The sequence below is a fragment of the Schistocerca nitens genome, chromosome 6, assembly GCF_023898315.1.
Source record: "Schistocerca nitens isolate TAMUIC-IGC-003100 chromosome 6, iqSchNite1.1, whole genome shotgun sequence".
Taxonomy (NCBI): Eukaryota; Metazoa; Arthropoda; class Insecta; order Orthoptera; family Acrididae; genus Schistocerca; species Schistocerca nitens.
The window spans coordinates 268,279,259-268,282,928 of NC_064619.1; the positions used below are offsets into that span (position 1 = coordinate 268,279,259).

Here is a 3,670-nt window from a genome sequence, read left to right on the forward strand (position 1 = left end):
CCAACAAAAGATAAATATAATAATTCACAATCAGATGGCTGTTTACTCTTTTAAAATGTATTGCATGACTGTGGCTTAACGGCAGCGAAAACTTTTTAGCAATGAGTATGTTGCTGTCAATGGCGAGGCATCGTCGAAAGTGCAGGAAACATCTGACGTATCTCAGGGTAGTGTGACAGGACTGCCCTTGTTTACGGTATACAGGGTGGTTCAGCTAAGCTGTTCACCTCAAGTATTTCTAGAACCTTTTAAAATATCTTAGTTCTGCTTTCAACTAGATAAATTGTAAGAATGTCGTCACTAAACGACGTGTAGTGTCTTACAGTTATCGGCATATTGTTCTGAAAAGGGCTAATACAACAGTGCTTCACTCTTCAAAATCCGATTGCTATTTTCGTAGTAATTACAATAATTAGGGAATTACGATTTTTCTGTTTTAAACCTGAAACCGATTGCTGTCTTGCTTGGAAGTTGGTTTTTTTTGCCCAAATAAGGAAATACTCCAGGCCGGATGAGAAGGAAATAGAGTTGCATCGCCGTGATATTAGTATAAAGAGGGCACAGGGGAAATGTAGCTTTGATTCTGTCTGTGGCATTCACCTGCGCCGATCTGGTTACTTTGAAGAAAATAATTTCCTTTACAAGGAATACGGAAGGAACGTGAAGAGAACAGGTGAGTTGTAGCCACAAAAGCATCTTAACGGACTACATACAACAAGCGTGACATACAGCGAATGTGAAAACATTTGTTGTTTTAACGGCATTGGAATACTACGCAGTGGGTAAGGAGGAAGCCTGCGACGAGTGCAGCGAATGAAATAGATGTTCTAACAGCTGTTGCTCACCATTTACGTGTAAGCTCCAGAGAAATTACGACTGCCCCTTTTATACGCCAGCGCAGTGTTGTTTCGTCTATATAATGCTGCACTTCAACAGATGATTAACCTGCTGTATTTCAGAATCCGCATGGTATTCTGTTTCTCATTTCTGTTGCCTGGTCAGGAAAATACGTTCTTCCTTCAAAGAACTCTCTTTACCGTTGAAGCTATGTTTACAAATTGGGGGAAGCTGAATCTAAGAAATGTACATTACTATCTTAGTGCACACTGCTTCGGTCGCGCAAACTATATGGTCCACACAATTACTCGTTGTTTTTCTTTTATCGAATTTTTGTTGTTCACAGACTGCAACATCTTCTAAACTTGTCCTTCTTCTATCATCATGGACTACACCGTAGGACCGTTTTTTCTCCTAAGTATACAACCATCTTTCTCAAGGTCTTTCTACGGATCTCGTATCCAAAGGCCTGAATTTAAGACATGTTTTAGTACTCTAGAATCTGGCAGCTTTGTCGGTTAGACTTGATCTTCTCATTTACACCATATATCCCAAGATCTGCCCTTATGTCTCCGGTTCTTAGTCTATCTAATATTGCGCAGCCCTGCACTACTCTTAGAAATTTCATTTCTCCTGCTTGGATTCTACTTTCTTACTTTTTAGTAGTTGTCCAAGTTTCACTTCTAAATAGTAATGTGTGGGTGGTCATTACTTCATAACTCTTTATTTTTGTGACGTTTCTCACTTTATTTATCAATGTTCTTTTGACTGATGTGCATATAATTTAATATTTCTGCAGTTTACTCAACGTCGAGTTCATTTTAGTAACTTATAATAAAACCCAATTAATTAAAATGACCAACTAGTTCGATGGTTTCATTGCCTATTATCCCCTAGTTCTGACCGCTTTGTCCATTTGAAAGCTATGACTGTGTTTGGAATGTATATTTTCTTATTATATTAATTAGAAATTATATTAAGTTTATAGAGGATTATTAGTAACGGAATATCGTCTCCAAAAAGCATTGTTTTAAAAAGTATGTATTATGTGTTAATCTAAATCCCGGATCAAATTGTTGTTTCCATATTTCAGTCGTATCGTCTATGTATAAATTAAAACGCGTGAATGATAAGCAGCACTCTTGTCGGACGCCTTGGTTTATAGGTATGTTTATAGGTATGGTTAGTCTTTTTCCTTATTTTCGTATTACCATACAGACTTTTTATCACATTTATTATTTGCTGACGCTTTTATTTCATTTGTAATATATTCCACAAAATTTTCTTATCCGCGCGGATGAAGGCTTACTCTAAATCTGTAAACCCTGAAACCCTGTATGTGTTTCCCTGTAGAACTCTTTTTGACTTTCTATAACTTGCATAAGTGTAAAAATAATCATCCGTGCAGGATCTCACTTTTTTGAAACCATTTTTCGTTCTTCACGTAACTCACTTAAATTCTTTATCATGTTGTAAGCTATAGTTTGTTTTCCATGAAAATTGTGTTCAATTCTGGTCACAAAATTATTACACGATTGTTCATTTGTTTTCCTGACAATGGTTTTTACTTTTTATTGTTTGCATCCTTGTTTCGGAGGTTCTGTTTTCGACTGTAAATATATCTGATCTGCTCGTTTCTTTTCCTCATCTGCTGTTGCGATATCTTCGTTCCATACCCTTAAGTCCCTTTCCATTTCTTCTCTTATTCTTTTTCGTAGTGATTCATTTGCGGCCTGTTCAATACACATTTTTGTATGTTGTCATTCGATTACTAAACTGTCACTTGCATGCATCTGCCTTTGGCAAATATTATTTTGGTACATACTCGTGTGTTTTACACTCTTATCCTGTAATACATAGACCTTGAAACCATCTTCCTTCTTGTTTCAACTCTTTTTGTTTTCTTCCAGCTAGCGAAGATAGCTACCATTAGTTAGTGGTCCGAGTAAATGTCGCTACCTCTGAAAACACGAACATTCTGAACTTGCTTGCATATTTTACTGTTGGCCAGCACATAATCCATAAATGATATCTGTCCCCTTACGTTCCAAGTGTCTTTGTGTGAATCTCTCTTCCTAAAAGGAAAAATTAGTAATTTTCGGTCCATTCCTTGAGGCAAAATGTGTAAGAGAATGTCCATTACTATTTGTATGTTGTTCATCAAAAGTTCCCATTGTTAGAGGCACTGGATTATTTCCTATTTTGGCATTTACATCTCCGCAGATTAATAGGTTGTCCATTTTGTTGTATCTATTTCCTTTTGTAAACTAAACTCCGCCCGAACAGGCCTTGAAGGATGAATGTTACCGACCGGCCGCAGTGTCATCCGCAGCCCACAGGCGTCACTGGATGCGGATATGGAGGGGCAGGTGATCAGCACACCGCTCTCCCGGCCGTATGTCAGTTTACGAGACCGGAGTCGCTACTTCTCAAGCAAGTAGCTCCTCAGTTTGCCTCACGAGGGCTGAGTGCATCCCGCTTGCCAACAGCGCTTGGGAAGCGGATGGTCACCCATTCAAGTGCTAGCCGAGCCCGACAGCGCTTAACTTCGGTGATCTGACGGGAACCGGTGTTACCACTGCGGCAATGCCGATTGCATTTCTTTTTGTAGGGTTTCATAAAAGACTTCAGCCTCATATTTTTTCCATCTTGAAGTGCGTACACCCCAATTACTGTTAGATGCCCTCGACCTGTTCTGAATCTCGATGTTATGATTCTGTCATTTATGTAAGTATAATCTTCGATTTTAGGTTTCCATTTCTTATCTACTACTATAGGTAGGCCCCTGTTTGCTCTCTGTGACTTCCTACACAGATGTAAATCATTAGACATC

General features: G+C 38.6%; 1 pseudogene; it reads right to left on the reverse strand.

The window, feature by feature from the left end:
• Positions 1–3,317: 3,317 nt before the first annotated feature.
• Positions 3,318–3,434, reverse strand: LOC126191905 (5S ribosomal RNA; annotated as a pseudogene).
• Positions 3,435–3,670: the final 236 nt, after the last annotated feature.